This window comes from Galeopterus variegatus, unplaced genomic scaffold (assembly GCF_000696425.1).
Source record: "Galeopterus variegatus unplaced genomic scaffold, G_variegatus-3.0.2 Scaffold2224, whole genome shotgun sequence".
NCBI classification, from domain to species: Eukaryota; Metazoa; Chordata; class Mammalia; order Dermoptera; family Cynocephalidae; genus Galeopterus; species Galeopterus variegatus.
In genome coordinates this window covers 265,866-276,990 of record NW_007728335.1, presented here as the reverse complement: position 1 = coordinate 276,990, position 11,125 = coordinate 265,866, and the positions used below count along the sequence as shown (strand labels likewise).

The window sequence follows — 11,125 nt, the reverse complement described above, 5'->3', positions numbered from 1 at the left end:
TGGGCGGGAGGCGCTGCGGCAGCCGCGGTCGCCCCCGTATCTCCGTCACCCGTGGAGAGAGCCCAGGGCCGGGGATGACGTGCGAGCGTCTGGGAGAGTCGGCCCAGCAGTGCGAGAAGCGCTACCCGCCGGTTGCCTTAGCGAGCAAGCAGGGGTTGGGGGGAAGGGACAAGGATTTGGCGCGGACGAGGTGGCACGGTAGAGCACCTTCCACGCGGGAGAAGCGACTGAAGCAAGATATCTTGAAGGCTTTGGGCAGCTCACTGCCTTGCTCCCTAGCCTCGACCCCACCCTTGCACATGTGTTGGCGCTGGGTGGCCTGCAGCGCTGCCTCACAGCCCGCACAGTTCCTCTTTCCTTACCTAGCTGGGATTTTCTGGCCATGATTTGTTTTTATCACTTCCCATTTTTAGCAATTTCTTAGTCAGTGTGCCAACACCCTGCCTGTGTCGGGCTTCCTGAACAGGGTTGGCGCTGGGCGCAGAAAAGCCAGGCCGTGCGGGTGCATTTCTGTACTGCTTGATAAGTGGGGATTATCTCTTACTAAAGAGCTGTTCCAGTCATTCATTTTCATCAGTTACCACACTTCTGAACAAAGACAGATCAGCGATCAAATGTTAACATCTTTAAAAAATTATTACCCTGAACAAAGGGTGGTCTGAGAAGATGGTTCAAAAGAGAGAGGAACCATACAGATTTAGCAAGTAAAAATGTGGGGGGGGGGACATGTGGTTTTCTGAATGACTTGCTGACATGGCCATATAGTGGAAAGGGCCCTGCTCTGTGGCTAAATCTGGACTTTCTAAACCCAGTTCTTTCACTTCTCTTGGCTCAGCTCATCAGCTTTGTGAACTTGGAGGAGTCTCTTCCCGTCCGTGGATCTTGTGGTTAAGCAAGCCTTACTGGACTAAAAGCAAGGGTTAAACCTGATGACTTCATGAGATCTTGTCCAGTACTATTACCTGTTGTTCCTTGAAACCACAAACATACCATTCATAAGGGTACCTGGATCCCTCTGGAGTCCACGCTCCCCCAAGCAAATCCCAACATGACTGTGTGACCTTGGGGGAACTTATTTAACCTTGCTGAAAGGGACACAACGCATTCTTCTGTGATATCCAGCATCTAGAAAGTGCTGGATAAATGTTAGTCCCTTTTGCATCCTAGCGCCTTCACCTCCCATCCTAGATTAGCCTGAAGTCATAAAGTCACAAGCATCAGTGATTCTAGTGGGTGGACAGATGCCTTTATCTGGAACTTCTCAAGTGTTTTAGTAAAGGGCTGGATTCTATTAATATTTTATTTTTAATAAAACCTCCCCCCACTCCATAACATAAAGACTTTTGATTCATGTTATGGACTTGTGGAGCTTTCGTTGTTGGTAATATCTGTCAGTGATATCAGATTTTTTTTTTTTTTTTTTTTTTTTTTTTTGCGGCTGCCTGGTACAGGGATTGGACCCTGCACTAGTACCATACTCTAACCAACTGAGGTAAATGGCTAGCCCTTGAATATCCGATCTTTTGATGGATGTTCACTTTTCAAATAATGATAAAATAAGAAACTTCACTTCCTTTTATTCTGTATATAATTTCAAGGGTAGATTAACAATGTAGATAATTCACAGATTGTTTATATTTGATTTTGGAACACATTTTCCATCTCTTTGTTTGGATTTGAGGTCTGAGTGAGGATTTCTAAGTTTCTGGCTCTTTCTCCTATTGTATTGTGTTGGAAAACAAATCCATGACATTGCTGTCTTTAGAGGATGTATGTCCTTGATTAAGGGCACGTCAAAGGTAATAAAAGTTAGACTTTTTGAAATTTGTGTTTCTTAAAAGGTACACATTTTTTAGGCAATTGAGTCTGGTTATACAGGTGTTGGGATCTTTTCAGTCCACAGTGTAATTTTTATACATCTCAAAACCAGGACATTTGTTATTGGGTCATAGACTGTCATACAATTGACTTATTTCAAGAGTGTTTAGTTGCTATTTGACCTGTGGAACTAACTGGGAAGTTAGGAATTTGAGGTGGAAAAACAGGCAACTAGGTCTTTGGCCATTTAACAATATTACAGTCAATTTTGTGAGCTGATGGTGTGTGTGGTCTATTTTTGAANTGTGAATCCGTCTGGTCCTGGGCTTTTCTTTGTTGGGAGCTTTCTGATAACAGCTTCAATTAGTTTTTAAAAAATATTTTTCCTCTGTGTGTTTCATTTTGAATGGTTTCCATTGCTGTTTTAAGATCACTGACCCTTGGCATTGTCTAATTTGCTGTAAATCTTATCTGGTGTATGTGTGTTTTCATTTCTGATATTGTATATGTAACCTTTTGTAGTTCCTCTGGAATATTTTTTTATGACTCCTATTTCTCTCCTTATCATTCATGTTCATGTTTCTCTTTATGTCTTTGATATTTTGATATATCTTTTTTTTTTTTTTTTTTTGGCAGCTGGTTGGTACAGGGATCCATCCCTGGACCTTGTTGTTATCAGCACCATGCTCTAAGCAACTGAGCTAACCAGCCAGCCCTGATATATCTTTGATCATATTTATAAGGCTTATAATAGTGCTTATAAGGTCCTTATCTGCTGATTCTGTTGTTTCTGTCATTTCTGGGTCTGTTTCTATTGACTCATTTTTCTCCTTATTATGGGTCATATTTTTCTGTTTCTTTGCTTAACTGTAATTTTTGTGTGGATGCTGGGTATTGCGCATTTTAAATTGTTTAGTGCTGAATTTTTGGGTAATCCTCTAATGATTATAACTTAAATAATAAGAAGTCTGCCATTATTTTTATTATTTTCCTGTATGTAGTGTATATTTTTCTTTGGCTGCTTTTAAGACCTGAATATTATCTTTAGTTTTTTGCGGTTTGAAGATGATATGCCTAAGCATGGTCCTTGTAATCATGCTACATTATTATAAATAGACAAGTACTTGTAACAACTCAAATATCAAAGAATTTGAGAATGGCTAAGTATTCATTGATATAATGGGGTCACATGGAATAAATATGTAGGTTAAGTTGGTATAAGCTAACATATATGTGAAATAATTTTTAATAAAAAGTAGAACAAACTATTATATACACAAAGGTTTAAAAAATTAAACATATTTGTATAAGAAAATTATAATTTTAATAGTTATATAAATAGTATAAGGTAAGTTTTCTTCCCTTGAATATCTGCTTTTTATAACAGGTTTTTTGAGATATAATTCAAATGTCATAAAATTTTCCCATTTAAAGTATACACTTAAAGTATACAATTTTATAATTTTGAGTGTATTCGCAGGGTTATGCAACCATCTCACAATTAATTTTAGAAATTTTTATCACCCCAACAAGAAATCACACACCTATCAGCAGCTATTCCCCATTTTCTCCCAACTCCCTCCCCCTCACCCCCACCCCTCCATTCTAGACAGTCACTAATCAACTTTCTCTTTCCATGGATTTGCCTGTTATTCACAGATTGTTTATATTTGATTTTGGAACACATTTTCCATCTCTTTGTTTGGATTTGAGGTCTGAGTGAGGATTTCTAAGTTTCTGGCTCTTTCTCCTATTGTATTGTGTTGGAAAACAAATCCATGACATTGCTGTCTTTAGAGGATGTATGTCCTTGATTAAGGGCACGTCAAAGGTAATAAAAGTTAGACTTTTTGAAATTTGTGTTTCTTAAAAGGTACACATTTTTTAGGCAATTGAGTCTGGTTATACAGGTGTTGGGATCTTTTCAGTCCACAGTGTAATTTTTATACATCTCAAAACCAGGACATTTGTTATTGGGTCATAGACTGTCATACAATTGACTTATTTCAAGAGTGTTTAGTTGCTATTTGACCTGTGGAACTAACTGGGAAGTTAGGAATTTGAGGTGGAAAAACAGGCAACTAGGTCTTTGGCCATTTAACAATATTACAGTCAATTTTGTGAGCTGATGGTGTGTGTGGTCTATTTTTGAAAATAAACAGTACTTTTTACTTAGGTTGTGAGTGATAATTCTGTTACCCCTATTTGATATGAACAAGAAAAACCATTACTGGTTAAATACTCTATTTTCTTTTGTTAATGCTGACTAAATGTATTTATTCATTCCTTTAACAAATACTTACCAAGTATCTACCATATATGAGGCCTGTGTGCTAGGCACTGGGGGTATAGATAATGAACCAGACAGCTTTTGCTCTCACCAGGCTTATTGTCTAGTAGAGAAGGCAGTCATTAATGAAATAATCATATAAGTACATATACAATTACAAATTGGTTTTCTAGTACACATTCTTAGAAATGGAATGGAATTAGAGGGCATGTACACACCAAGTTTTGCTGGACATTGCAAAAGCACCCTCTAAAATGGCTGCACTGGTTCACATTCCTCCAGCAGTGCCCATTTCTCCATACATTGGTCAATGTTGGTTAATAGCAATCCTTATTAATTTGACAGCCTGACAAGTTTCTGAATTTTTGCCAATCTAATGGGCAAAATGGCATCTTTTAAAATTTGTATTGCCCTGAGTATTAGTGAGGTTTGAAATCCTTTTACATGTTGATTGGCCATTTAAGGTTTCATCATATGGTTCTTTCCTTAGTGAGTTTTAAGTCTGAAATTTGAACTCATTCCCCAGTAGGGTGTTCAGAAAGAAGGTTCCTATCTACTCTACACTGCAGAGCTGACAGCAGCCTCCCCTAATGTGAAGCCTTCAGTGGTATGGTGAATAAGGTTGCTTTTGACAAAAGTTGTGAAATGTAATGATGGAGTCTGTCATAATATGAACTAGATTAGCCTGAAGTCATAAAGTCACAAGCATCAGTGATTCTAGTGGGTGGACAGATGCCTTTATCTGGAACTTCTCAAGTGTTTTAGTAAAGGGCTGGATTCTATTAATATTTTATTTTTAATAAAACCTCCCCCCACTCCATAACATAAAGACTTTTGATTCATGTTATGGACTTGTGGAGCTTTCGTTGTTGGTAATATCTGTCAGTGATATCAGATTTTTTTTTTTTTTTTTTTGCGGCTGCCTGGTACAGGGATTGGACCCTGCACTAGTACCATACTCTAACCAACTGAGCTAAATGGCTAGCCCTTGAATATCCGATCTTTTGATGGATGTTCACTTTTCAAATAATGATAAAATAAGAAACTTCACTTCCTTTTATTCTGTATATAATTTCAAGGGTAGATTAACAATGTAGATAATTCACAGATTGTTTATATTTGATTTTGGAACACATTTTCCATCTCTTTGTTTGGATTTGAGGTCTGAGTGAGGATTTCTAAGTTTCTGGCTCTTTCTCCTATTGTATTGTGTTGGAAAACAAATCCATGACATTGCTGTCTTTAGAGGATGTATGTCCTTGATTAAGGGCACGTCAAAGGTAATAAAAGTTAGACTTTTTGAAATTTGTGTTTCTTAAAAGGTACACATTTTTTAGGCAATTGAGTCTGGTTATACAGGTGTTGGGATCTTTTCAGTCCACAGTGTAATTTTTATACATCTCAAAACCAGGACATTTGTTATTGGGTCATAGACTGTCATACAATTGACTTATTTCAAGAGTGTTTAGTTGCTATTTGACCTGTGGAACTAACTGGGAAGTTAGGAATTTGAGGTGGAAAAACAGGCAACTAGGTCTTTGGCCATTTAACAATATTACAGTCAATTTTGTGAGCTGATGGTGTGTGTGGTCTATTTTTGAAAATAAACAGTACTTTTTACTTAGGTTGTGAGTGATAATTCTGTTACCCCTATTTGATATGAACAAGAAAAACCATTACTGGTTAAATACTCTATTTTCTTTTGTTAATGCTGACTAAATGTATTTATTCATTCCTTTAACAAATACTTACCAAGTATCTACCATATATGAGGCCTGTGTGCTAGGCACTGGGGGTATAGATAATGAACCAGACAGCTTTTGCTCTCACCAGGCTTATTGTCTAGTAGAGAAGGCAGTCATTAATGAAATAATCATATAAGTACATATACAATTACAAATTGGTTTTCTAGTACACATTCTTAGAAATGGAATGGAATTAGAGGGCATGTACACACCAAGTTTTGCTGGACATTGCAAAAGCACCCTCTAAAATGGCTGCACTGGTTCACATTCCTCCAGCAGTGCCCATTTCTCCATACATTGGTCAATGTTGGTTAATAGCAATCCTTATTAATTTGACAGCCTGACAAGTTTCTGAATTTTTGCCAATCTAATGGGCAAAATGGCATCTTTTAAAATTTGTATTGCCCTGAGTATTAGTGAGGTTTGAAATCCTTTTACATGTTGATTGGCCATTTAAGGTTTCATCATATGGTTCTTTCCTTAGTGAGTTTTAAGTCTGAAATTTGAACTCATTCCCCAGTAGGGTGTTCAGAAAGAAGGTTCCTATCTACTCTACACTGCAGAGCTGACAGCAGCCTCCCCTAATGTGAAGCCTTCAGTGGTATGGTGAATAAGGTTGCTTTTGACAAAAGTTGTGAAATGTAATGATGGAGTCTGTCATAATATGAACTAGATTAGCCTGAAGTCATAAAGTCACAAGCATCAGTGATTCTAGTGGGTGGACAGATGCCTTTATCTGGAACTTCTCAAGTGTTTTAGTAAAGGGCTGGATTCTATTAATATTTTATTTTTAATAAAACCTCCCCCCACTCCATAACATAAAGACTTTTGATTCATGTTATGGACTTGTGGAGCTTTCGTTGTTGGTAATATCTGTCAGTGATATCAGATTTTTTTTTTTTTTTTTTTGCGGCTGCCTGGTACAGGGATTGGACCCTGCACTAGTACCATACTCTAACCAACTGAGCTAAATGGCTAGCCCTTGAATATCCGATCTTTTGATGGATGTTCACTTTTCAAATAATGATAAAATAAGAAACTTCACTTCCTTTTATTCTGTATATAATTTCAAGGGTAGATTAACAATGTAGATAATTCACAGATTGTTTATATTTGATTTTGGAACACATTTTCCATCTCTTTGTTTGGATTTGAGGTCTGAGTGAGGATTTCTAAGTTTCTGGCTCTTTCTCCTATTGTATTGTGTTGGAAAACAAATCCATGACATTGCTGTCTTTAGAGGATGTATGTCCTTGATTAAGGGCACGTCAAAGGTAATAAAAGTTAGACTTTTTGAAATTTGTGTTTCTTAAAAGGTACACATTTTTTAGGCAATTGAGTCTGGTTATACAGGTGTTGGGATCTTTTCAGTCCACAGTGTAATTTTTATACATCTCAAAACCAGGACATTTGTTATTGGGTCATAGACTGTCATACAATTGACTTATTTCAAGAGTGTTTAGTTGCTATTTGACCTGTGGAACTAACTGGGAAGTTAGGAATTTGAGGTGGAAAAACAGGCAACTAGGTCTTTGGCCATTTAACAATATTACAGTCAATTTTGTGAGCTGATGGTGTGTGTGGTCTATTTTTGAAAATAAACAGTACTTTTTACTTAGGTTGTGAGTGATAATTCTGTTACCCCTATTTGATGGGCCATTTAACAATATTACAGTCAATTTTGTGAGCTGATGGTGTGTGTGGTCTATTTTTGAAGATAAACAGTACTTTTTACTTAGGTTGTGAGTGATAATTCTGTTACCCCTATTTGATGTGAACAAGAAAAACCATTACTGGTTAAATACTCTATTTTCTTTTGTTAATGCTGACTAAATGTATTTATTCATTCCTTTAACAAATACTTACCAAGTATCTACCATATATGAGGCCTGTGTGCTAGGCACTGGGGGTATAGATAATGAACCAGACAGCTTTTGCTCTCACCAGGCTTATTGTCTAGTAGAGAAGGCAGTCATTAATGAAATAATCATATAAGTACATATACAATTACAAATTGGTTTTCTAGTACACATTCTTAGAAATGGAATGGAATTAGAGGGCATGTACACACCAAGTTTTGCTGGACATTGCAAAAGCACCCTCTAAAATGGCTGCACTGGTTCACATTCCTCCAGCAGTGCCCATTTCTCCATACATTGGTCAATGTTGGTTAATAGCAATCCTTATTAATTTGACAGCCTGACAAGTTTCTGAATTTTTGCCAATCTAATGGGCAAAATGGCATCTTTTAAAATTTGTATTGCCCTGAGTATTAGTGAGGTTTGAAATCCTTTTACATGTTGATTGGCCATTTAAGGTTTCATCATATGGTTCTTTCCTTAGTGAGTTTTAAGTCTGAAATTTGAACTCATTCCCCAGTAGGGTGTTCAGAAAGAAGGTTCCTATCTACTCTACACTGCAGAGCTGACAGCAGCCTCCCCTAATGTGAAGCCTTCAGTGGTATGGTGAATAAGGTTGCTTTTGACAAAAGTTGTGAAATGTAATGATGGAGTCTGTCATAATATGAACAATCTCTAATTTATACTTATCATTCCCTAAGCTCTATGTCTTATAAATCACACCCACTTCTGAATTACTTCAAAACATTGTATGTTCCCTTCTAGTGAATGGTATAATTAGCTATATTATGTCTTTCTAGAAAGTTATATTATGTCCCTTTAAAAAAAAATTAGCCAGTGTGTGATTGCTTATGTTCAAGCAGATGTTGAGGTAATGAGGTAATTCTCCTTTTGTCTTTTTGGGGGCTTTATTTTATTGGACTGATTGGCATCCTTAATGCATGGAGAAATGGCAACTTGGGATACTATTTCTGATGCATATTTCCTAGCTACTAAAGTGGACATTTCCCTTACAAAACATCATACAATTTGCTCCCCCTCCAGAATTCTGTTGGAAAATTATAGACTTAGTTCAGCATTTGTTTAAGGTGCATGGTTTTCTTTGTAAGTCATTCAACCCACATGCATTGAATATTCATAGTTAGACACTGTGATAGGCATCAGAGAGAGATGAATAAGGCCTTGCCCCTGCTGGTGAGGAGTTCCTAGTCTAGAGATGGTGGCAGGCATGTAAATTCCATGCAGAGGGAGTGTCTGATTGGCCTAGTTTAGGTTGTGGATTCAAATCCTTTGTCTAGGGGAAGGCAGGCAGAGCACCCTGATTGTCAGCCCCCTCAAAGACCAGTGGATTAGAGTAGTTGTCCAAAACAGAGTGGGGTGTCACTATCAGAAAGGAGAATGCAGACTGCGCAGACACAAACAACAGATGTCCACCAAACTGGTCAGCATAGTAATGCTATGTCATTTGGAATTTGTTGATGAAGGTTTGAAGAGAGTGATTGCCACTTAACAAAAAGTATGTTCTAATATAAGACCAAAACAACAACAGCAATAACCCAGAAGTTATGGGTTGTTCTTGGGCTAACACTGTTTAAAATGGATTTCCTATGGTAAGGTAATTGGTTTTAAAGCAAGCTAATCTCCTTTCATGTTTAGGGTTAGTATTGTTTTCCACAAGATTACTGAGATGGTGTTTAAGGTTTAGATGGAAATTTAGTCAAACTTATTTTATAGCTGAGTTAGTAATTAAGAGATTCTTCCAGTGTTCCCTTGGCTTCTAGGTCAGAAAATAGTTAGAGCATTATTTTGACAAAAGGGGCCCAAACTATTGCCTAACACAATGACCGTGTCAGCCTGGAAAAGCTGAGACAGTTTCAATCTTGGATTCATACTAAGTTGGTCAGTAGAAAGAAGTTTGGGGCCGGCCCCGTGGCTCACTCGGGAGAGTGCAGTGCTGGCAGCGCTGAGGCCATGGGTTCGGATCCTAAATAGGGATGGCCGGTGCGCTCACTGGCTGAGCGTGGTGCAGACCACACCGTGCCAAGGCTTGCAATCCCCTTACCGGTCCAAAAAAAAAAAGAAGTTTGTAATTAAATGGTTGCCTTGGTTTCAAGTGTGGACTTGGCTTTATACCAGCATTTTTCAAAGTATGGTTCAGGGGCCAACTACATCTGAATCACTAGGTACTTATTAAAAATGCAGTTTTCCTCTCAAAGTTGGTGAACCATTGATGAAGAGACACAATTGGGCATGAGATGGACACTGAGCATGGGCTGAGGAACTACACTAGGTAGATGAATCTTACTTTTGTTTTATAAAATTCAAATCATAAAATAATCCAAAAAAAAAAAGAAGTTTGTAATTAAATGGTTGCCTTGGTTTCAAGTGTGGACTTGGCTTTATACCAGCATTTTTCAAAGTATGGTTCAGGGGCCAACTACATCTGAATCACTAGGTACTTATTAAAAATGCAGTTTTCCTCTCAAAGTTGGTGAACCATTGATGAAGAGACACAATTGGGCATGAGATGGACACTGAGCATGGGCTGAGGAACTACATTAGGTAGATGAATCTTACTTTTGTTTTATAAAATTCAAATCATAAAATAAACACGCTCATAGAAAACAAGTAAGTGTAAAAAGTACAATTACCTATTCCATCTAACCCATTGTTTCTCAATTTTTATTTCATTATCACTCTCCTTTCACTTTCCTAAGGAGGCTTTTTAGACATTTTATGTATCGTGACCCTTTGGAGGGCCATAACTATTGTAATATTTAAGATTTTTTTCCTGCCTTCTCGAGGACGATATTGCCCATTGACAATGCATACTCAAACTCCATTTTCGTTCCTTAAAGTTGTCTACTGTTAACCTTTTGTTGTGTTTCCTTCCAGATTATGTGTTTGTATGTACATATGTATTTATCACTTAATATGTAATTTTTCATATTGGTATGTATGGAGTTAAGTTATTAAAAATTGATTAGGTAGTGTTCCACGTATGGATCTACCACAATGTATTTAATGTCCTCTGGATGGACATTTCATTTTTTTTTCCCTATTAAAAATAATGCTTCCAGTAATGGATTAGAGTTGGAGACATCAATATGAACTCATGCTCAGCTTAATATAAATGGTTACAAATATTTATGTATATGTATATGTATATATTTGGGTTAGAATGCACACACATATTTTCTTGCTCTGTCAGCTGAGAGAGGCTAGATGCACCAGTAGCAGTCAGCACATCTAGCACTCAGAACGTGGCTTCTACCATTCTCAGAAAAGGAACAGAGTTCCTGGGAGAAATGGCTAATTCTAGAAAAGGAAGAGGAAATATACAAAATGAGCCTGAGGTGTCTTCCAGTGCCAGAAACTAAGAAGTACTCAAGCTAATAAACCCATAATGATGG

The 11,125-nt window shown here is 37.4% G+C and overlaps 1 protein-coding gene across 1 annotated transcript in view; it reads left to right on the top strand.

Annotated features, from left to right (window-relative positions):
* The window catches only part of KIAA1598 (KIAA1598 ortholog), a 107,325-nt gene that overhangs the window by 857 nt on the left and 95,343 nt on the right, over window positions 1–11,125 (top strand). The gene's annotated exons all lie outside the window — the stretch shown is intronic.